This window comes from Pteropus medius, unplaced genomic scaffold, assembly GCF_902729225.1.
Source record: "Pteropus medius unplaced genomic scaffold, Ma_sr-lr_union100, whole genome shotgun sequence".
In the NCBI taxonomy this organism is placed as follows: Eukaryota; Metazoa; Chordata; class Mammalia; order Chiroptera; family Pteropodidae; genus Pteropus; species Pteropus medius.
Window position 1 is genome coordinate 7,340,128 of NW_024342474.1, and position 23,830 is coordinate 7,363,957.

The 23,830-nt window shown below is 39.2% G+C and overlaps 1 protein-coding gene and 1 long non-coding RNA gene across 4 annotated transcripts in view; one reads left to right on the forward strand and one right to left on the reverse strand.

Moving 5' to 3' along the window:
- The window catches only part of HMGA2 (high mobility group AT-hook 2), a 129,900-nt gene that overhangs the window by 32,063 nt on the left and 74,007 nt on the right, over positions 1-23,830 (forward strand). The gene's annotated exons all lie outside the window — the stretch shown is intronic.
- LOC120605027 (uncharacterized) lies at positions 1,150-23,269 on the reverse strand. 2 transcript variants are annotated; one of them, XR_005653492.1, is made up of 2 exons: positions 21,797-23,269; positions 1,150-1,699 (listed from the first exon to the last, which is right to left on the reverse strand). It is a non-coding gene; the product is annotated as an uncharacterized LOC120605027 (long non-coding RNA). The 2 variants fall into 2 exon arrangements; XR_005653491.1 differs by lacking the exon at positions 1,150-1,699 and adding an exon at positions 16,411-17,820 and having other exon boundaries at positions 21,797-23,268.

A 23,830-nucleotide genomic window follows, 5' to 3' on the forward strand; every position in this document is an offset into this window, starting at 1 on the left:
CCAGGCATGATGCTCGTGGACCATTTTTATTTGTATCACCGGTTCATGACTCCACCTTTATCAGCTTCAGATATAGAGGCTAGACTTGGTGGAGGATTTGAACAATTACAGGACACAGATCTGCACCAAAAGAAATAGGAGTCAAGCTAAGAAGTCTTGTCCTAATTGGCACTCAAGTTCTTGTCCTACTTCTTTCCTTGTTCACCAGCCTCACTTAGAGCCTCCAAGTAGTTGTTCATTTGCAATCAGACTTTCTTGAGCCTGTTTTTTCAAAGGTCCTCAAGTGTTCCCGGTCTGCTTCTCATTTCCTTTTCCTCGGCTTTTGACATCCATGAAAAGCTCAGATGCTGCTTTGCCTCTCAGACCTAGCCCCTCCGCTTTCTTTCACTTTCGTTGAAGGTGCTAGGATTCTCCTGGTTCTTCTGGAGCCACACTCCTCAATAGAACTTTCTGTGGTGACAGGAATGTTTTATATTTGTGCCATCCAATGTGGTAGCCACTAGCCACATGTAGCTACTTGAACATTTGAGATGTGATTTTGAGAAACTGAATATTTGGTTTTATTTCAAGTAATTTGAATTTTAATAACTATATGTGGCTAGTGGCTACTGTCTTGGACAGTACAGTCATCTTTGGATCTACTATGTCTCTGACTTCTCTTCACATCTTTCCTTTTTATCTTTATGGTACTTTGTATCAGCTTCATTCTAACTGTCTCTTGCCCCAGGAAGAGACTTAGTGCCCTTCGACTAAAAATTTACCATATTCTGCCTTTGGTCTCTTGCCTAATTCAATACACCAAAAATCAAATCGTTTTATATGCGAGCATCTGTGATTGATCCTGGAAGAAGTTTAGATACAAAGAAAACATATTCCTTGTCCTCAAAGAACTTATGAAATACAAAGAACCAGGATTTTCTCTGTGGCAGTGAGCAGACAATTCATGATTCAGCAATAGCACTGAGTGAGCCATAAGTGGATTGTCCTGTGTTTATGGCTTTGAGATGGGAGGTATTACAAAAAAACGTGATTTTTTTTCCTTCTAGAGGGCTTAACTTTCAAACCATTTTTAGACGAAGTACTTTATACAGTATAAAACTATTATCACTTAAAATGCCACACAAGTGCCCTATAATTAATACGACCATATATCATGCTCTTTTTCAGGACAGTCCCAGTTTATTCTCGTTTTTCCAGTTAACTCACAATAGCACCCCCTTTTACTCTCAAAAGTGTTTTATTTGGGGAGGGTAAAGTCTGGAAGCACTCTACCTAAAGTCTGCTTAAATTTTCCACACATACACATACCTTGTACCTCCCTTAATCTACATTTGTGTTGCATTTGTTTAAAAAAGTTACATTTGTGTTCTTTGGCTACTTCCAGATTATTGTTTCAGGCCGTTTCTCTGTCAGGTCATTCCTCCGTTCAGAAACTGCCAATGACTCATCATTAGTGACTGAATAAATTACAAATTTTTTTAGATCACGTAAATAGAATCATTTAGCGCTCTGTTAACCATTTTCACATGTGTATATGTAAAATGCATACAGATATATGTAGCCAAGTGAGTAAACTTCCTACTCCATAAACAGAACAGACACTTTCTCACATTCTCTTTTACGTAGAATTTCTCTGTCTCCATGTTCGACTGCTTCAACTCTTTTTAAATCTTCAACGCCCAGTTTAGATGTCTCACCCCTAGAACATGAGAACACACATTATTAATGTCTTGCTTATAGCACTATCCATTTTCTCTTGTTCTGATAATTTTTGAACATTTCTTATTTTTGTTTACCAGTTTTGTAAACTCCTTCAGAAGAGTTATCACGTTTTGGTTTTGCATTTTCTTCAAAACCTAAAACAGTGGTATACAGTAGTTGCTTAACATACTCATTGGATGAAGAAAAGAAGTATATGGCTAGACTACTTAAGTCATTCCCACAAGATGATTTCTTAAAACTATGTAATCGGAAGCTTTTTAAAAATAAGTATTTCCACAGTATTATGTCATTAATTACTGGACCCTGAGGAATTACTGCTGCTGCTAATCTCTTGGATCCAATACTTAGAGACATAAATATAAGTGACATTAGCACTGCTACTGCATTCAATGAGATTACAAAATAGAAAGTAGACTTAGAAGCAGATGTTGGAAAAATACCTTCAAAGATAACAAAATGTAGTAAGTATTCCTAAGGTTAGTTCAGGGACACATTCTAAAGGGAAGCTGCCACCACGGTATTGACAATATGGTGGCACGCTCTTCTGCACACTTGAAAAGGGTTATGTCTATTTTGGAGGATTTTCCTCCAAATTAAAAAAAATAAATAAATAATGCAATGTGTCTGTGACCGATTCTTAAAAAGATCATTTAAAGAAACGACATTTGCTGATTGAGATGGATGAAACGGTGTTCACTTACAAGGCAAAACTTGTATGTGAATATATTTCTTATTTTTTAATCATCTTTCTATGTATGTGGACCACTATGGAACACTGAGTTCGGAAAATAAATTAGTTTTCTTCTTCTAAATATTGCACCTCTTTTTAGGTTATGTCAACTTCTTTGAAGTTTGTAAAAACCTAGATACTCTCTATATTTAATTTAAGCACCTTGTATGTCCATGGTAACCAAAATGATAAAATCTTAAAGTAGATTCAGAAAAGAAATATTGCAGCTATTTTATGAATAGATTACACTTTAAAATTTAATATGCCAACATATTTTTGAAAAAAAAAATCAATTTATGCATAAGTATGTCCCTAATTCCACAGTATAACTTTCGATTTTAAAGGATGATAACAAAAGAACAAGCATTGGTTATGTTTACTTTTTCTCAGAATCTTATACAACATGCAGACATAAACACACACACCACAACCTCAAAAAATAGAAAATGGCTTTTTCTCTATCTACTTTTCTCTCTGCTTCCTACAATCAATATCAACTATCAACAGGCTCAGATATTTTAAGCACTTTTACGTTTTTATATTAGGCAAGAGTTGAGGAAAAACGAAATATGTCTGAAAGTGTATTTAAAATACTGTTTTAGAACAGTTAATCTGCTTGATTGTACAAAAGGCAAGTCAGTTGTTAGAAATCTCTTGTACTTCAAACATCGAAAAGGTGGTGTCAGAGACTTGTAGCATGGGCCACTTAGAAGGTGGCCATGCTCCTAACTAAGAGAAAAAAAGACCAGGAAGGAGAATGGGTTTAGAGTTCCAGGTGGAGATGAAACACTCACATTCTTAGTTATGTATGTACGTATGAAGTTTCGGAGAAGGAGCTGAGCTACAGATAAAGATATGGGAGCCATTCATACGAATTGAAGCTATGGCTGTAAATTGAAGTTCTCAAGAAAATGCAGGAAAAGAAAAGTGATACAGAAAGTGGAGAAGAAAGGGAATATGGGGACCATTGCACACAAAAGAGATAATATAGGTTGTCGGCTCCCAGAGATGGTACGTGGACCAGTGACCATCACTGCATCCTCCCTAAGCTATCCCAGCAAAGCCTGAACCTGTGTATGGTTCCGATGCCCCCGCCTCCCCCATGCTCAGCTCGTGATAATTAACATGATTATTACTGGAGACATTAACTCACTAGACTAAGCTCGCCATCAAGGCATGCCATGGACAGCAACGAACTCTAAAGTTCTGGTCATGCTATCAGCACTCAAGGAGAGCAGGGAAATGAAACTAAGGAGAGTCCTTTTGGGGCCAGATCATTCACTCATATCGAGTGACATTCCATTTTCCATGTGAAAAAGCTGAAGTTTTGTTGTGCAATTGCTTTACAGAATGGAGCATTTCTGTTGTTTTTCTGAAACTGTTCAGCAAGATAGGACGCAAGTGCAAGGTCTGGTCCCACCAACTGACTGCACCTTTTTTTCTGAGGTACAAAGTGAACATTTGTAATGAAGAGTGAAATGTCTCTGGAGTGTTTAAACTGACAGCCTTGACTTTAAGGATCATTAGATTTCAAAGACAAAAACAAAAAAACAAAAAAAACCCAAAGTGATACTCATTGCATGGATCAGGTGATGAGAAACTGAGTTGTAACTTGGGATTCATTCACAAGAAAAGGTCTGGAAGGTATTCCCATGAGTAAGACCGCCAGAGTCACAAACTCTAGGCTCAGCGTCTCTGACCTGGCAGAGGACTTGCTCTTCAGGCTACAGGAGTTGCCACCTCCACACTGAGCAGACAATAAGTTTTCAAACTTTTGAAGGGTGTGGTGTCACTAGGTGAGCTGTCTGGGCACAAGATTTGCACTTGCGCCTGATTCTGGCTAAGGAGTTTTAGTAATCCAACAAAAATGCTCCATTCTGTAAAGCTAATTGAAGAATAAAACTTTGACTTCTCCAAATGGAAAATGGGATGGGCAAATTGAATGAAGGTGGGGGGGACATGTTGTTTCTCGAGCTGTGGCTCTAACGTCTTAGAACAGTTCCATGAATGTTATGGATGCACAGTAAACATTTATGACCATATTTAGGTCCAAGTAGCATGTGGGAGTTTGTGCTAGTGGTTGCTGATGGTTACCACGAATAGGAATCCTTTATTTCTGACGTATCCATAGTAACTAAGCAGGCCCATTTCCATAGTGCTTATTAGCTTCTGTCCTGCTGGCCATGCTTAGGCATTGTGGGCTCCAGGATTCCTAATTCACAGAACACCCCCGAGACATGGGTAAGTGCTTTTCATAAAAGCAAACTTAAGTAAGGGATTTTAAGAGATTTGAAGAATGCCACAAAGCAGTCAAGATGATAATTGACTCACATGTTAATTTAACTGGGTAGTGTTATAAAGTTATGTAGCCAGAATTATAAGTATTAAGAAAATACCAACATTTTCTTGCACCTCTTTGAAATCTTCTATTATGTTACTGACTTCATTGTTGGCTATTTCATAGGCAGTACATGTTCACCTTGCATCTGGCAGAGATTGCTCCATTTCTTATTAATGTTCAAGTTTTTAAAAAAAAAAATACAGGGAAATATTTAACATACTAGGAAAAAATGGTTTAAATTAGTGACATTAACATTAATGTCGTAATGTTAATATATCCCCTTTTTTTCCTAAGATACACTACAAATGATTCTGTAGTGTTTATATTTAACATACGTAGTAGATTTTCCTTTAGTTTGCATGTACAATGGCCATTTGAACACCAGGATAAAATTGTCATTGGCCTGTATTTGTCAGCTTACTTAACTGCAATTAGAAATATTATAATCCACTTTATTACCTTTAGCTCTTTTGCACATTAGTGTATTTTTGTTTAATTTCATGAGAGTGAGCTTTTTATACTTTACATTTAACAGGTAGAAATGAAAGCACTTGATAATAATTAAATATATGGGCACTGAAAATATAGCTGTTGTTTTAAATAATTACATTATATTTAAACCTAAGTTAGTCCTCAAACTGTCTAAAGTTCAAATTTGAATGGCATGCACAAGAGTGACTTTTTCATTTCTCCATTGTCAAGATGGAAAGACCTTTGTTCTAAGCATCTGTGTCCCCATCTATTTTTCTCTAATAGTCAAGCTATATAATTCTTGGCTAAAATGATGAAGAATCAAATTTGTGGAACTGCTAGATATTGTAGACATACCGATGAGCAGTCCAAGGCCCCCATTGTCATCAATCTTATATTCTAGAGAGGAATCATGAATAATGGTTTAGTTACTCAAAAATAAAAATAACCATTTCCAGCAGTGATGGGAGTTATGAATTAAACTGAACCAAGTTCATGTGACGAGTAGAGTACTGGAGTAGGGGGAGGCTGTTTTAGATTGGATAGTCTGGGTGGGCATCATGGAGGAGTTGCTGTGTGAACTTAGAGCCCCAAATGACAAGGAGCCAGCCTTATAGCTGATAGATCTGTCGGCTGGCATTAACAGCAGATGGGAGGAGGGGATTAGGAGGGGCTAACTGAGCATTCAGCATTATTTTTCTTATCTCCAGGGCAGAACACCCAAGGATATCTTGCAAGTATGAGATAAAAAGCAAGAAAATTCATTATATCTATTCTCCTCGTGATACCTGTGTGACTATTTCTAAGCTTCAAAGTTGAAATAAAATATGACCTCTGCCGTTTTAGGCCACCTTTCATTCTTCACCGCAGATTTAAGAAAGCCATCAAAGTAGTAATTAATGAAAATAGTTGTTCTTTTTAGCTGTGCTAACTTAGAAAAAAAAAATTACTGTCACTGAGCTGAGATGTAGCCAACATGCATCAACACAACTTGGCCTGTGCCGTCTTAACCCATCGGAGTCAAATTGTTCTTTCTGCTGTTGCTTTCTTTGTAGAGATGAGAGCAGAAAGAGTGACAGGCAGAGAAGGAGGAAGTGAGGGCCAGTACAGGGGTGGGTAGGCATGGAGTAGGAGAAATCAGTTCCGGTTTTCTAGTGTCTAAACACTGCAGAAGAATATAGTAAAAGGGAAAACAGAATTTGCGAAGAAAGAGGTGTACGAGCCTCCTGAGTTGTGGGTTAAATTACTGGCTTATGTAACAAAAAACGTTGACACTGTGAATTGAGGACCCGCTCTTGTTAACCGGTGCTCCTGAATGTAGTTAATGTCACAAACTATGTCGAAGCAGCCACTCGTTCTTTTTTTATGACGAGCAGAAGTCTAGCCCACCAAGACACTGAATTCTTTCCTAACTTTTGGCTCTGTTGAGAAAGCCTTTGCTTTTGGATACAAAGGTGGCAGAAAAATTTGGAGAGCTTCTCAGGAAGGAGAACCTCTTGGAACTTAATCTGTTCTGGGAGGGCCAGGAACCAGCACACCTGGAGTGGTGTCTGAGCAGGAGGAGTCGGAATTGGCTGGCCCGTCCTCCCTTAGTGAGTGTTTATTTTGTTTAAGCTACAAAACAAATTATTGTGAAAGGACACAAAGGAAAGAGAAAACCCAAACCCTGTCCTCATGATACTGACAAATCAGTTGGACTGAGCACACAGGAATCAACTGAAGAATACTTCCGCCAAGTTCCAATTGTGTAAAAAGTGAAGGATATGAGTCTTGTGGGGAACACGGAGTTGAGACATGAGCGATTAAGTCGGTGTCTAAGGCTGCCTGTGGGAGAAGACTTTTGGGTGGAAATTTGAAGGAAGTGAGGAAAAGATTTGAGTTAATATACATTAAGTTTGTCACCTGAACAAGACTGGAAGTACCCGGAGAGCAAGGATGTGGCTTCTCTTCCTCACACATTTCCTGAAGTCCCAGCTTTAATGACTGGACTTGGGCGCCATGTTATTAAATTGATGAAAGGTTGGCCTTCCACTGATAGGCCACAGTGCAAAATAGAAACAGATGTCACAGGCACCTGTAGAGCTGTCCTTTTTGTCTTGCAATGTCCACTCCCTTTTGAGCTCTTTCTCTCTCCAACAGCACTCACAAAAGGAGCTCTCTGTCTGGGAAGGAACAAATATCCAGTAACCTTGTGCAGCTGGCCTCACTGAAAGGAGAGAATCTGTTGAATGCCACTGGAAATGTAAGGCTCTCTTGTGACAGTACAGTCTCAGGAGAAAACTAGTGGTTAAATTGCTAAGTTCTTTGAGTCTGAAACTTTTTTCACTTGCAGTGCAGATAAGTGCCTGATCTTGCGGTATCATATTTCTGACTTCTTTGTTCTGGCTTTATTTTTTTTTCGAAATGCCATTTTCATTTGTTGTTAGAGTTTAGAACATGTCAAAGTGCTTCTCTGAGAGGTAGGTGGTTTTACAGAGCACACGGAGAATGAAAACTCAATATCATCCCGGAGGCGGTCCCCTACCGTCAGGGAGGGGTCAGGTTGCTTTCCAGTCTTGGCTGCGTCTGAGCATGAAATGAAGAGAGAACTGAGGCCATATGAGTCACCTCATTTGGGCCCAAAACTCCCTTTACCTTGAATACAGAGAAAAATTGAAGCAAGAGTTTCTTTGCTATGTCTGCAGTTCTTGTCTAATTCAGTACATCTTAAATGATGGTTTAGGGAATGGTGCTATGACAGAACAACGCAGGTAGGGTCAGTCTTGCATGTTCTCTCTTAAGTCTTTTACCTAAATCCTCATTAGAATCTATGGGGATGCTAGCATCATTTTAATAAGTTGTCAACTCTGTTACTCTTAATATACTGCTGCCCTAAACCGCCAACACATCGCGTACAAGTGAGTCACATCGAGTACAAGTAGATTACCACTGATTTCCTGTGACATATTTTAAGAGAGAGGCATTAGCAAGCTGCTATACTTCCTCGATCAAAGAGACAGAAACTTTTGCAAAACATTCAGTTGATGGAATGGTTAGCCAGAATGAGTCTAAAACCCATTTTCTAAGGATTCTACTCACTCAGCCCAATACCAAATAGACTTTGATGCCTTTTTGTGTAGGGTTCTCTGAGTCAATTGAGTTGGGATATATATCATTTGGGGTAGGGTACCATGACCACCATCATTGTGTACATACATAAATCAAAGCAAAACCAGAGAAGGAATATGGTGGATCACAGAACAATGCAGAAAGATGACAGCAATGACTAGGAAGTGAAACGCAGTGGTTGTATTTCAGGGAGCCTACCCAGCAGATGGTAATTATCATAGCTTTTAAAGTTCTACCTCACAGGTTGATGGATCCTCAAGTCTAATCTGACATCATGATCTACACTCCCCTCTTGCTCTCTGCTGAGATCATCAGGGAGAAGTTGAAGAGAATGCTGTCAGTACTTAACTCCTCAGGAATCACAGTAAACTGCCCTCAGTACACTGGCTCTTCCAACAAAAGGGCTAGAGATTGCTGCTTTGTTTATGTATTTAAGAAAGAATAGTCAAGAAATACAGTTTCATTTTATTCTGGTATTTACTATTTTGAGCTTCATTTCTAAATGTAGGTAATGTCAGTGGGGCATCTAAACAGAGTCCTGCTTGGTATTCGTAATCAATACGTATTAAATGCCTACTGAATACCAGGCATTTTTCTAGAGACCTCAGAGTAAACCTTCAAAGCATACTTGATTGACATAATTTTATAAATGAAGAAACCAAGTCTCAGAAAATTTAAGTAACTTTCACAGATACACAGAGAGTAATACGACTGAGTCTAGAACCCGGGTCTGTCATACTCCAAAACACATGCAGCCAACTCAACTAGAAAGATTATGGAGATCTCGGTTTTTCAGTTCTTTTCACACTTAGCTTCAGGATTAAAAGCATTGGTTATGCTTTGTAAAAATGTAGTGTTCAGTACCCCAATCACATTTAATAAAGATTTATTAAGCACTTAACGTAATAGGTTTGCATGTAAGTAAATAAAATGCAGTTCTTAGCTTTAAGAACTTATCGTCTAAGGGAAGGTATGCATACCCATGAAATTTCTGTTCATTTTGAATTCTAATTATGTGTCAGAAGTTATGCTAAGTGCATTGTAAACATTTTGTTTTATTATTTAATCTTTATGAGAGCTTTATGTAGTAGGAATTTTAAAAGTATCTTGCCAAAGTGCAAATCATAAACAAAGATTTATAAGGCCTTTATTCCAACTAGGTAAAATAAGAAAGGCTTTAAGAAACAGATGAATGGCGCTTTGGCTGAGCCCTAAAGAATGAATAGGTTTTAATAGGACAGCTGGAAGAGGAAGTTCCTAGAGGGAGCCTTCCACGCTGTGTGAAAAGTAGGAGTGAATCAATGGAGACTGGGGAGTGTAGGGAATGTTCACATGAGAGCAGCTGGTATGGGTTGGATGGTGTAAATTAGGGCTGTGGCATGGATAAGAGAAAGATGTGGACAATGAGCCCGAACAGTAAGTGATAACAGGTCATGAGGGCTACGCATAGCATGCCCAAGGAGATTGAGCATCATAGGAATGGGAAGCTGTGAAAGATTTCTGAGTAAGAGGATGACTGATCAGATTTGATTTGACGTATTAAAAATATTGGCTCGGTCAGAAGCTTACATCCGTAGCCATAGATAGTCTCATGACAGATGCTTGAGAATTAGTTATTCGCCATGTAACAGCATTTTGATCAACGGTGGACCGCATATGTGACAGTAATGAAAATTGTAATGAAGCTGAATCTCCCGTAAGAGACAGGAGGATATATGGGTCAGGAGGAATTTATTTTCTTGGTGATGGGACCAATATATGTGGGGGCAATAGAGTCTCTCTCATTCATAACACTTCAATTTTAAGTGCATAAATTACATCCCAGTCAGTCGGCTACTGACTTGCTTCAGCACAGAGGAGCCTGTCCAACCTCTCCCCCTCAATCCCATGCTTCATACTCAGAGGGCACTATAGCCCTCCCAGATCTAGCTTGCTGGTCTTCAGAGTACATTGCTCTAAATTATTTGTTGATGACCTAAGATCCTGTACAAGGATACAGGTCCACAGGAGCTACTTTAACAAGTATTAAACATCACTGCCTCTTTAGTGAAAGCTTTCTGTAGCAGAGTGAAGCCAGCCTGTCCCTATGTTTTGGAAATATTTTCAGGTTGTAATGATGTAAAGCATAGGTAAGTTTTATTTCTTCCATCAGTTCAATTCCGGGGAGAGCCCTTTGTGCCAGGTAGGGTCAATGGAACCCAAAACAAATTTCCAAAGTCAAAATATCCAGTCCTCTGTTCTACACCCTCTCCATGTTAAACACCCTTTGTAAAAATGAATATAACAAAGTTCCTTAATCTGACCGCTGCTTCAACATATAATAGCCAAAACTATATATATCGCCATGGCAATCTCCTATGTTCCTTTCTCTCTTCATCCTGATTTTTTATTACTTTTGATCTTCAGGCCATCTTTCACTCCCTCCTGATAGTCATAATTATGGTGATCCATCCGTACCTAGCCAGTTTCTCTTCAATATTTCCAATCAGTCCAACCCACATCCCTGTTCATGAAGCATCATTGACAGCTTCGATGTTCCATTTCTGACCCTGTCAGAAAGAAACGGAGGGCTTATGGGACAGTTTGCACAGCCTACAGTAGTGTACAGTAGTGTAGTGTCTTTGGCCTTCACATTCACTCACCACTCACTGACTCACTCAGAGCAACCTCCAGTCCTGCAAGCTCCATTCATGGTAAGTACCCTATACAGGTGTGCCATTTTTATCTCTCATACTGCATTTTTACTCTATCTTTTCTGTGATTAGATACACAAATACTTACCATTGTGTTATAGATGACCTACAGTATTAGATAAGCGAACATGCTGTACAGGTTTGTAGCCTAGGAGCAATAGGCTTAGGCGTGTTGTAGGCTATGCCATCTATTTTTGTGTAAGCATGTAAGTGCACTTCATGATGCTTGCACAATGACAAAATCACCTAACGAGGCATTACTCAGAACACATCTTCATCATTAAGCAACACATGACTGTATTTGCTACGATGATTTTTTTCTTGAAAACATCAGTTTTTAAAACATATTTATGATACAGTCAATTAGTGTTTTATAAGATGATTTTTATACTGTCCTAATGCCAGGAGCTGGTAATCATCACGTGCTTCGATTAACTTGAAAGTGAAAAGATTTACCTCCTTCTAGGAATCTGGTCTAAATATTAGCAGACTGAGTACTCTCCCTTTAATTTTATGAATTTGCGTTGAAATTGTTGTACCACTGGCTCGATGCATGAGTCTATTGTCTCAAACAGATGCAGACGACTGGAAGATATAGTCCCCATTTTTGTTTTCTTTACTGTCTCCTACTGCACTGGAAAAGCCATTGCTACTCACTGAATACTTGTTAAATGAAGAATTGAATGTATAGCCCCTAGGTTAATTCTAACTTTTACTGTTAGCATCAAGGTGAGCGATTAGCCCAGGGTCACAGTGAGAAGAACTTTGATACTTCTGAAGAACCATATGTCTGAAAACTGCCAAATGTATAAATAAATGGTCTCTACAGATCATTGGGTTCCACATCCAGACATTCAAATTTACTAAATCTGGGCTGATGGAAGAGGTTGAACTGGGTGAGATTCTACTAGCATAGGAGTCAGCAAACTCTGGCCCACAGGTCAAGTCCAACCCATGACCTGTTTTTGAACGACCAGAAATCTAAGAACAGTGTATACATTTTTTTGATGGTTGAAAAAAAAATCGAAAGAGCAGTACAATTTCGTGACGTGAAAATGATGTGAGATGCAAATTTTAGTATTCATAAATAAAGTTTTACTGGGACACAGCCACGCTTATTTTTTCACGGATTGTCCACGGCTGCTTTCATACTATGCTGGCAGAATTGAATAGTTGCCACAGAGAACACCTGGCCCGCAAAGCCGAAAATATTTACTATCTATCTGGCCCTCTACAGAAAAAGCTTGCTGACTCTTGCTCCACTGTATCTTTCTGGCCCTCTTAATCCATTTATATGCATTTCTTCCTTTAGTGTGCAAATGGAAACTGAATTTCGGTTCATTAATAGAAGCAAGAAACCTTTAGCTTTGCCTCCAGATGTTATTCTTTTTCTTTCTCTTGAGAATCTTGAATGTTCTATATCTAGATTCTCAAAGCTAAAGAATAATGAGGTAGAATATGTTTTATCCATTACCGTATCCCTTTACTATGAGAATCCTGAAAGTGTGGTTTTCCCTTTAGGTTAGAGAACTACATTCCTTTTCTAGTCACACTCCATTTTTAGTTCACACACAGGCTGTCAGCTCCATAGAACAATGCCAAATGAGATTCTTAGGATCTCTTAAAAATCCCTTCCAGTTTGGTTTCTGTCCATATCTCACTCAGGTATTTTCCTCAAAAAGGCCTAGGAATAATGGAATAACCTGTGATTATGAACGGCGTGTTCGACTTCCCTATTTGGTGTGTCTTTGTGCTTTGCAGCATCATAGCTTTCTTGGGTTTAGCAAAAAGAGGTGGGACAACCTGTCTTTTGTAGGCAGAAGCCATTCTGAAATGGCAGGGAGACAACGGGAGGCACAGTGGGAAATAGTCTCACTTCTTTACATCATTCATTCACTCCTGCACCGCATGTGATATGGCTTCTTCTATCCCATGGAAAGTACTCTACATATGGTCACCGATAATCTCTTAACTGCCAAATCCAAGGGACACGTCTGTCATCATCCTGAGGTCTATTCCGAAACATCTGACACATCGATCGCTCTACCTTATTTCAAACTCTCCCTCCTCAGATCCCAGAACAAAAACCAGTCCCGATGTTCCTTTTATCTGAAAAGTCCTTCTATCTGGTGGACTCTTCTCTTTCTACCTGTGCTTCCCAGATTGTGCATTTCCAGGGTTACAACTGAGGACCTCTGTATTTCGTTTCCGTGTGTCCATTCTGAGTAAGCTCAGTGACTTCTATGTTTTGGTTACTAACTACATTTCAGTGACTGTATTCTTAGCTTGCTTGAGAGTGCCATAATTCACCTAGTCATTCTTAACTCCCTACTTTCTTCATTTTCAGCACTTACAAACTGTTGTTTTCAACAGTCATTTATTGCTCCATATGTTTTGAGTTTTCTTTTCCTCCATTCCCACTGTTACTTCCTCTTTTCGGGCCCTTATCATCCCTCACTTGAACTATTTGCACTAGTCGTCTGCTAGTCTCCCTGCTGTCTCTGGTCTTCTCTCTCTAACCCACCTCCAATATTATAACGAGTGCTATCCTCAGGACAGTAACCGTATCACTGTCTTTCCAAAAGCCTTCAATGGCAACCATTTTCTCAAGTGATAAAGTCCAAATTTCTTATGTTGATTATAGCATTAGGTCTAGTTTCTAATCTTGCCTCCTATCATTCATTCACCAGTTGTAGCCTTCACTTCATTCGTGCAAAAAGACTGGTTTTTCTGGAACCTACACACCTTTGCTCTAATTATCATATTCTTCACCTTTACCACCATCTGGACAAATCTCAACACATCTCCCAAGCCCCACTTCAAATATGGTACTCCCCTTCCCAAAATTAATTACCCCTCCTCTTTGCCATCGTGGGGGTTTGCATACCAGTCAAGGAGAGCCTATTTTGCAGTGTACTATAATTGTTTACATGTTTTTCACACAGCAGACGATGTCTCCTTCCCCTTTGTGTTTTCAGTGCATAGCTCAGTGTCTGCCTTACCAAAAGTCTCCAATGAATGAATATATCCAAGCTATATGTCTGTACCTACACCATGAGCCCTCTAGATTCTGTTACAAGGCATGTTAGAAATGAATGGTGCTGTCAGCAGCCAATAGGGCAATTATCAACAGAAAAGGTTTATTTCCTTCTCTTGATTTTTTTTTTGAGATATTCTCTTGAGATTATTTGCATTGAATCTAGACTAAGTGTATGTGGCTACAAATAGTCACTCGTGAAGTCAGATGTGGGAGGAATAGTATTTTAATAGAGTGGAAGAGGCGAGACTTCCAAATGTCACTATTAGTGATTAAGTCACATATATTAGAAATAAAACTTAATTTCTCCTATTAATACCAAGAGAGTTGGGTAAGAAGTTAGTGTCTTAGTCACATAAAGAATGTATATATGTGTGTGTGTACGTATATATGTATATATATAATAAAGTATGTATATATTTTAATACGATTATTATATTACTAAGTCACATATTTTATATCTATCCTCAGAGAATTATCATTTTAATAAGTCCACTAATAAAGACTTATTAAAATGATAATTTTAATAATTATCATTATTAAATGATAATGATTGAGCCGAACACCCATGGAATTTAACAATTCCTTATTGAATTCAGAAATCACACATATAAAAAGCTAATTAATAGTATAAGGCAGTTCGAAGCATTCCAATTAACAGCGAATAATAAGTGAGATTCTATTTTGTGTTTCTTTTTGCTCTGCTATAGCTCTTTGCATGTACAGGGTGTTTAATAAGTACTTGCTGAGTGAAAGAAGTGACCGTGGAACGGAGGCCAATTTGTAGTAATTTTTCAATTGCACTTTCTTTGCTGTGTGCATTAAAATGAAATTGAGTCTCGATCTGTTTATTGACACCAGCTAGTTGTAGATAAGCGTAAGAATTGATCCTTAATACTTTCACAGATCTCATTTATTATTATTATTATTGAAGATCAAGCTTATTTTTATCTTTCAAATTTAAAATCAAAATTAATAAATACATAAGTAGTAAAGATATTAAAATATATAAGTAACAAATCCATAAAAATGCATATAATTTAAAGCTATGTAGAGTCTGCTACTTAGTTGAAGGCTTCGTCAGTGTTACTGAGATTCATTGGGTGTAAACGTAGATAAAACTCTTTAATGACGTGAATCTAAATACTCCGGAAATCTTCTTCTTTTCAGTGGAAGTGAATTGCTTTTATACGAGGCCTAGGTTTTCCAGTTGGAAGGAAATCATCTGAAGACATGGTTCCTTCTAGAAGTTGTTTTAGAGTCTTTTTCAGAAGGAGGCTTAAGTGATTCCACAGGCCTCTCCAGGTTCGTTGTGGTGGAGTACAGGTGATCTGTACATCATTGCTCTTTGGGCGGATTTATAATATGCACCAGGCTGCCCAGATTTACCCGTCGAAACTTCTTAAAGCTTAGCAAGATATCTTTTTCCTTTTTTAACAAAAGCATGGACGATGATGATTCTAACTCATCTGTTTTTCTGTGTCTATATATGAAGGTAAATATTTTCATAAATGTGCTTAAAAAACATTAGAATATTTTAAATGGCCATCCCTGATGTCCTCTCCTTTGCCTTTTCTAGTTTGGAGCTCCAGCTTAGGAAAATAGTCATATTTTAAAGCAGGTATAGATTTTTCTAAAAGTTTTTCCAGTACAAGAAAATTGGAATCTCACAGGCCTGCACGTACTTATTTTATCTTCTCTTCTCCCTTTATTTGACCAGAAAGTTTTGATTCCCCTAGTAATAATCTTGTAGAATTACTATGTAGCTTGACACAATGGCTGTGGCAAGTTTTGTTGCTGTTTTCAAAATCACACGTGTGTAAAAATAAAGAGAAATGTTTATATTTATTGATTTATTTATGTTAAATTTATTAGGGTGACATCGGTTAATAAAATTACATAGGTTTCAAGTGTGCGATTTAATAATAATGCGTCATATGTATATTGCATGGCGTGTTCACCACCCAAAGTTAAATTTCCTTCTGTCTCATAGTTAGATAGAGTTAATACAACAGGTAATTCTTCCAAAGACGTTGGAAATTGAATTTTACTCCTCCATTCTCATCTTAGAAGATACATTGACAGTGGCTCAGTACATGCTTTGCTCACTCGCCTTATTGGCAGTAATACCAGATGCACTTCATTTAATCGAATAGCTGTGTTCTTGAATGAGTAAATAAATATTATTCGGAGTTGACCTATTTACAATGCACTAGAAGAACTTGTCATTTGAACAACCTTAGTTTATTATTTCAAAGATTATACTATATTGCAAATAATCCTTTATTCAGATTTTCATATATTTAGCTTTTTTTTTTTTAATACCAAGGCTTACATCAAAAAAGTCAACTTTCTATGAGTTTGAACTACCAATTTGGTGGACATTACTTTTTTTTTTTAATTTACTTTCTCTTTGAATTATTTTTGCTACCATGGGAGAATGAACAAGGTTAGTTAGTAGAGAATGAGCTCATTTCTGCTGCTCCAGCTATTTTTAGAATCTTTGCTTTTAAAAAAAAGTGGTTGGAGGGAAAAAATGGACCTGCAACCAGGCTCACCCTGGTCTCCATTAGCACAAGCACTGGTGAGTTTAATCTCTTCTGTTTTTGCCTTTAGTTTTCAATAAAACTGTTTTCTTTCTTTTCCCCCTAAACTTGTTATATAAAAGTATAGTAGTTACAGATCAGTCTGTATAAATACATGTTTATATGAATACATGTTTGAATACATGTGAATACATGTTTATCATATGAATGCATGTTTATAAATAAATTACTTGGTTATTTTGGTCTGTTAGTTAAATATGCACTTAAGACATTTTAAAAAAATAGAAATTCTCATGTTTTTCATGGAATGGATTCAAAGTTGCTGCAGATTTAGTCAGTCATTTGTATTTAAATATTTTCAGGAGTTTTTGCATCAGAAGTTTATACCCACATCATGGTCTAAAGTAAAAATCAGTTAGCTATATTAAAACGGTGATAGTAAATATCTCATTTGCTAATTCTGTATTTGTCAATAAGTTACTTTGCACAAGGCAATGTTAAATACTCCCATTCCCCTCCTAATTTCAGTATGTACTCGACTATATATCCAATTCTTTTTTTCAAGAAAGCCACATCCTAGGAATCCAGAAAGGAATTCTAGACTGGTAATTCTCAGTTTCTCTTAGTATCATTTATAAAGCAGACAAAACAATTTCTGACATCCGATTTTTGAAAACCATAAAATCAGTTCACCACTAAAGTCCAAACTTTCTAAATCAAATTTTGACCCAAGAACAAATACTTTTGTCATTTATAAACCTTCAAAATTAGGGTTTTGAGTAGAACTTTCCAGACAGCCTTCAACAAAGCCGTGTCGACACACATCCCTAAAGCACATTGAATTACACAGTACCCCATCGTGTATGAGCAGCATTTGCCACAGAAGGAAAAGTACTTAACCCTTGAGCAGGTCTGTTGGTGGAGAGGTGACAGGTGGAATCCAGCGAGGGTGCTGGACAAGGGTGGGTGTGAGGTGTGTGCATGTGAGGGTGCAGGGAGCTCTGGGCTCTGGGTTGCCGGGCAGGGCACTCTCTCAGTTCTTTGCAACTCTGGTGTGTGAAGTGATTTATGGGAGCTGCAGCCCACGGGCCATACATCACCTTCCTGGTTGGCTTTGTTGACACCTTGTCACATTCTTGCAGGGCTTGAGGAATTCATTGTTCTTGTTTAAACTGATAAGAACAAAAAGGGAAAAAAAGGTTTTCTCACTGAGACCTTGGGAAAGGCGAGGGGGTGGGAACATTGATGTAGAGCAGCAGGGCTTCGCTTTCCCAAGCAATGCTTCCTGTGCATCTGCCACATTCGTCCTTCCCAAAGAAGCTGTGCCATTAGGTGTGCCAGCTGCAGCTTTATTTGCCCTCTGAAAGTAGTTTTCTGGTGGCGAGGTATTCTTTTTGCTGGAATCACACTGCGGAGAGGGGCTTTGCAAGGAGGACGGAAGGAAGGAATTTTCCTTCAAGAAGTAGGAGATAGAATGGCTGAGAGGAGATTCCAGGGGAAGGTAAAATGACCCTGGTCACTGGGGGAATGTAAAACATGCGGTTACTTTTGATGCGAGCCCGTCTCTTCGAAGTTCATCTTTTGTACAGCATGCTTTTCGGGCATGATGCCATGCTGACCTCTCTCCCCTTTAATGTGTAGTGCCCCATGCCTCACTTAGTCTTTTGGCAGCCTGCACGCAGAGGCTGGCATCTGAGCCCAGCACTTGAAGACAGCAAAGAGTTTCAGAATGGGAGCTCATCGAGTCACTAGTTAAAAGGTTGTGCGATATATACGTAGAGCATTATCTTTCACTGCAGTGGAGCAAATGAATGATCTACCCGTCTTTCTTAGATGTCTTTAGCATAATATCTCTGCTCTCCTTGCTTTAAAAAATAATAGCTTAAAGTCCTTTTAAAAGTAAATGGGGTGATATTGGTTAATAACATTACATAAGTTTCAAGTGTACATTTCTATAATACATCATCTCTATATTATACCACTCAAAGTCTAGTCTCCTTCGGTCACCATATATTTGGCCCCCTGGCCCCCTGTACCCTCTTCAACCTCCCTCCTGTCTCTTTCTTCTCTGGTAACCCACCTTTCTGCTGCCCATGTCTGTGAGGTTGTTTGTTTTGTTAAACTCGTTTTCATCCAAGAAAAGTAACAGGTCAGATCCCAAGTACCACATGGGATTGTAAATGTGCATACTTCCTTTGTGAAAATAAATGTGTGGTTGTTTTTTTTTTGAGAGCAGTTTATCACAAATGTATTCTATCTACTAATATTCTTTATCATCAGTTTTGTTGATTGGAAGGAGAAGAACCTATTCACACCCCAGCCAAGGGCAAGGTGTCCGGGGAGTTCTTGAATTTTTGTGTTACACTGTTAACAAGTTCATGTGTAATGTCATAAATCACTTTACCTGGAAGTGACATTTACACATCCCCACTATGAACCTCATTTTGAACTGGAGCCATAAAAGCCATTTTCAAGCTTTTTAAAATGGCTCTCTGCAACCGCATATCCTGTGGAATGCATATGTATAAACTGCTTCTTGCATTTGGTTGACCAAGCAGTTCCTATGCTGCAAACAAGGGGTGCTTGAAGAACTGCCAAGGTAGGTGGCCAGAAAATGGGATTCAGGAGTTGACATTGTGATAACATGGACTGCAAATGAAAGTGGCCTAATAAATGTATAATAGTACAGTAACGGCATGATTAAAATAAGAAATTGGTTTTGCAAAAGCATGCACTTTTTCTTTTGTCATCTATCTTGCTATAAAGTGCCATTTTGACAACATTAGAATGCCTAAATATGTGCAATGCTGTCAACATCAGCATCTATCCAGTTTTTAAAATTTACAAGCCCAGTTTCCCCCATTTTTTCTGATGAGCCTGCCAGTTCTGTCTTTGCCTTTTTCTTAGCTTGGAGGCTACTCTGGTTTTCAGAATTAAGTTTATTGACAGTGTTTCACTGCTCTCTGCTGGAGGAGCCCAAAGTGAGGCCAGGCTTCCAGGGCTCCAGTCACTTGCAAAGAATGCAGGTGAGATGGCTCAGCTGATAAACTCCCAGCTCCTGAAATTCAACCTAACACAAGACTTATTCATGCTGGTCATAGACCACAGTTGAAGAGCTATGTTGTGCAGACTAGAGATGGGGTTTTCTTAGAGGGGAGGGTGGTTAAGATGAAAATGGAGCACTGCCCAGACTCCAACTTCTTACTTCGAATGTTGCCCAGTGTGAAGATGTCCTATGTAATGGTGCACGGAGACTGCAGTTTCCCCAGTTAAAGTTCATCCTTCCGTTTTTGACACATAGATGTACATTTTACTCTACTGTAGACACCTGAGGTCACCCCCGTCCTACCCTCCAAAGAAAGGAAATAAAGCTTTTTTGACCAAACTTTATATTTTTTTTTTCTAAACTTATTCGTTAGTATGTGCATGACTGGAGAAGAAAAGAGCAAGAGTATTTATATTTACCGAGTTAAGCAGTGAGTGTGTTAGGACATTTTTTTTCTAAAACTTTTCTAGACGGGAATAAATATTAATTTACATTTTCATTTTCATGAACACAAAACTGTACTTTAGTTTCAATGTTCTACTTCTCAAGTATGGAACAAAAGTACACATACAAAAACAAAGACACTTGCAAAGCAGACACTTCAGGTGACTATCATTTTTAGTATATATATGGAATATGTGTATACACACAGTTATGCACATGTGCATGTGTGCTTATACATATATTATACTTATATATATATTTTGAAAGGATAGGGAGAACAGATTTAAGCATAACACATCTCCAAAGTATTTTATGTTCTTTTCAGTCTGGCATCTTTTAACTGAAAAACAACTCGATGAATAGAAATCGTAAAAAGCCACTCTTACAACAGCATTAAAGTGCTATTCTATTCTGCAGCATTCCAAGTGAATTATTGCTGTGCTGTCAAAGAAAACAAAAACATTTGGGAAAGACTGTTTATTTTACAGTGGTTGACCAAAAGTATGCAAGCGGTTATAAAAAAATGTAGACGGCTAACGATGGGAGGTGCCACTTGCACATTCTGAAATCCATTCACAAACCCTCGACACTAACTCTCTATCACTGGCGATAATATTAGAGGCAAAAGCATTTTCCGTGGGGGAAAATCCTAACACTTTCAAAATATTGCAGTTTAAAGCAATAAATAAAACTCCTATCTCCATTCTCTGTCTCCGGCATCGCCTCACAGAGCCCGATGGCATGATATTTTTTTTTCCCCCAAGAAGAGCAAGGAAAATTTTGCAAAACTATTTTTCTCAGAGGTTATGGCAATGAGCTATTTTTGTGCTGCGCAGCATGTATTACCCTTTGTGTTTAAAGATTAAAATAAACGCTGCCATTGACAATATTAAACTTTCGTTCAACAACTACTTCGTTTTAGAAGTAAATGAGAAATTAGAAATCCCTAACACAGCCCCTTCATAATAAAGATAATAAAATGTATACTCAGAGAAGCTAAATGACTTGCTTAAAGTGCAAAGCTAGGCAGTATGGAGGGATAAGAGAAATAGAAAGTTACTGTCTGTGTTGTGGTATGTTTTGCTTGAGAAGCAGACTATATATAGTCAGAACCTCACTGATACCTCCTGGTAAATGCTTATTTTAATATTTAAGAATTTCTCATTGGTGAAGAGATTCTTTTTCTAAGAATCTAGATCTTGAGTTTTAGGTCTCTTACTTTTTTAAAGAAAGACTCACTGATAAGTCAGGATCCATTTAACTTTCTGGTAGATCATTAGATACAGTTTTGAGAAATGGCTCTATTTATCATTATCATATGGTAAAAGATACAAAAAGCTCCTTGATATGTCTAGCATGATTCTGTCACATAAAACCACTCAGTAGATATGGATTGAAAGAATGCCTTTAGGGAAATGGTTCAAATTTCCTTTCTGTCGGTGCCAGTGCAGCTTGTTTCTGGGTGGTGTGTAAATTGGGAGGAAGGCGTTACATTTCAAGTGTCTCATTTGTGGTACTGTGAGTTGACAATTTACCACCATTCACATGTATTAGATGCTTTAGGCATCTGGCTTTCCTAACGCTTTGCCCCCGGAGTGGAGAGAGTGAAAGGAAGAGAAGGAGACAGAAGCAGAACTACTTGCATCTCTGCCCCCTACCTCAGCAGCTCCTTCTTCTCGTCTCTGAGGATCTCCAGAGTCTGAGAGTTTTGTGTGGTGTTGGCCCAACAAACAGTTGTCCTCTTGATGGCTCAGCTGTTTGTGTCTCCTGAGTGAAACAGCATCAGAATTTTTTTCAGATGTAGCATCTGCCTTCTTCCCTCCGTGACATCCTGGGTTAGTCACGTGCTGGCCGGCCAGGATATGTAAATAAAACTTGGCTAAAAAACACTTAAAGGATTATGAAGCAATCTTGCTTAATAGTAGCAAAACAAAACAAAACAAAAAACCACTCCAGCAAATCCTCCTGTGTGCTACTTACTAAGCAGTGGAAAGATCCAGCTATGACTGGAGCTGTCTCGACCTGAGTATTGTCCTAGACCCAGAAAGAGCTGGAGAGAATGACAGGGAGAGGAGAAACCGTGCGGAAGGAGAGAGCTTGACTCACTCGCCGCCCTCTGCCTCGCCGCAGACAGCGCCACACGTATTCCCTCCCGGCAGTAGCTAATGAGAGCGGCATGCTGGTGAAGCAAGCCTGCTAATCCCGGAGCCCTCCTCTCACGCGTGTGCTGGGATGGCCGGTTCACTGCCGCTTACACATCCTCGAACTGCACACTTTTTCCCATGGCTCAGAGGTGGCCTGGCCCTCGGTAGGTCCCCGGGGAGTTTCCATGTTGCAGAACGCGTTGAGAGATTCAGATTGTGGGGTTCCCATGTGGCTTTTGCAATTGAATGTCTCCATCTCCTGTCCCTGGACAGTCGGTTGCTGGCCTGCCTCTGAGTTGTCTATCGCCAAAGCTGTCTGCTCTGACCGGAGGGAAATGAGCGTGGAAACCCCTTGTGCCTGTGTGTGCCAAAAGCAACCTTAGTCAATGAAAGAGCTCGGCAGACGGCGGGGTCCTGCGTGCCGACCTTTCTTGCTGCTCCTATGAGAATCATGCGCTGCTATTTCTGTGGCTTCTGCCAGTTGGCCCCTGCCCACCTTTTCTGTTCTTACTAAAGCGGCCAGGAACTGAGCGAAAGAGGAAGCCTCGGCTGTACTCCCAGCTGCGCTGCCAGGAGTGCGTCTGTAGTAGGTCCAGCAACACAAACAAAACAGGGCAGAGCCCGGGGAGGCCGGCCAGAGCAGCTGAGTGTGGAAACAAAGGAGCCCGTCCGTCCGCAGCCACAGCTTCAGCCGCAGCCGCAGCTGCAGCAGCAGCCACAGCAGCCACAGCAGCAGGGGGCCCTGGAGTAGCAGGCCAGGGGACCTTCCAGAGTGGCTGCATCCTCTCAAAGATGGGACATTGAGGCCCAGAGAGGATGTGCATACCTGAGCAGTGGCCTGAGGGCCCGTGCACACTGCTTTTGATTTTGTCGCTCCACTGCTAATGATGTAACCCTGGACAGCTTACTCTCCCCAGCCTCAGTTATCTCATCTGCAAAATGGGGATGAGAATAATACATTACTCCCTCCTTCTAAGGATTTGTTGTGAGAATTAAATGAGAAAGTGTACACAAAGCACTTGCATGATGCCTGGCACTTAGGAAGCCCTCAGTAAACACAAGGACTTGAGATGCAAGCGGAGCAGGAAAGATAGGGAGTTGTTCATAAACACCAGCTCTGTCAGCAAAATGTTTTTTTTTTTTAAAACAGGGTTGCTTTTCACGAGGCGGAGTAAGTGCACTAGAATTAAGATCTGGTTGATTATATGATTTTGTTTAGTTTTGATGTTATTGTAATGTTTAATCAAATGGCAGACACTCCTCCCCCTTCCAGGAAGAGCCCAGCTTGAATAACGAGGAAACGGGTTATGTGAGCCATGGAATCGTTGCCCTTCAGACTTCCTGCATCTATGTTTATCCCCTTTGTGAAAGCGCATTTGAACCTTCCTGACCTGGAGTTTAAAATGGCCAACTTCGAAGTTATATTCTGATGGAAAACACTTCCTAAAAGGTTGAATGATTGTTGTAGGGATAAAGGAAGAGAGGAGGTGGTGAATTATGCCGCATTTGGGGAAAACACTAATGACACGGTTTTTCGCCCTTTTTCGC